Source organism: Microtus ochrogaster, chromosome 16, assembly GCF_000317375.1.
Source record: "Microtus ochrogaster isolate Prairie Vole_2 chromosome 16, MicOch1.0, whole genome shotgun sequence".
NCBI classification, from domain to species: domain Eukaryota; kingdom Metazoa; phylum Chordata; class Mammalia; order Rodentia; family Cricetidae; genus Microtus; species Microtus ochrogaster.
This window is the reverse complement of record NC_022018.1, coordinates 16,162,411-16,162,931: the sequence shown is the minus strand read 5'-3', so window position 1 is coordinate 16,162,931 and position 521 is coordinate 16,162,411. Positions and strand designations below refer to the sequence as shown.

The 521-nt window shown below is 34.9% G+C and overlaps 1 protein-coding gene across 1 annotated transcript in view; it reads left to right on the top strand.

Moving 5' to 3' along the window:
- Positions 1 to 521, top strand: part of LOC101994973 (putative ankyrin repeat domain-containing protein 19) — an 89,294-nt gene that overhangs the window by 75,020 nt on the left and 13,753 nt on the right. The window lies entirely within an intron of this gene.

Genomic DNA, 521 nt, shown 5'->3' with positions numbered 1-521 from the left:
CCACCACTGCCCGGCCAGGTGTCAGAGATTTTAGGAGAGTTTTCTATCTGTTTCTCTCATTGGTTCTCTTGTTCCAAAAGTTAATATGCTTTATGGACATTTAGGAATTCAAAATCTACTTCTCAAAATGAGTATTAAAATTTTGTTTCACGTGTTCTATTCATTGTATTAAGCTCTTAATGTAATTGAACATACATGGTTGGGCACATATACAAATACCAATCAGCTCTAAAATGAAAGATTTATGCCCACTGGTTATCTGGAGTCTCTTCATGCCTGACATGGCATACTACAAGATATTTAATATGATGTGTATATTTATTAGTCAAAAACAGTGCCTGTAGCTGTTCTGCTTCGTGTTTAGTGATATATCAGAGCAATGTTTCTCATAAAGATTTGGACACATATGTGTGTTATCAACTGAAATTGTAATGCAAATTAGTGTTAGGTGTGCAAAGGTGTAAGTGACAGTGCTTACTTGTTGTAATGCAAATTAGTGTTAGGTGTGCAAAGGTGTAAGT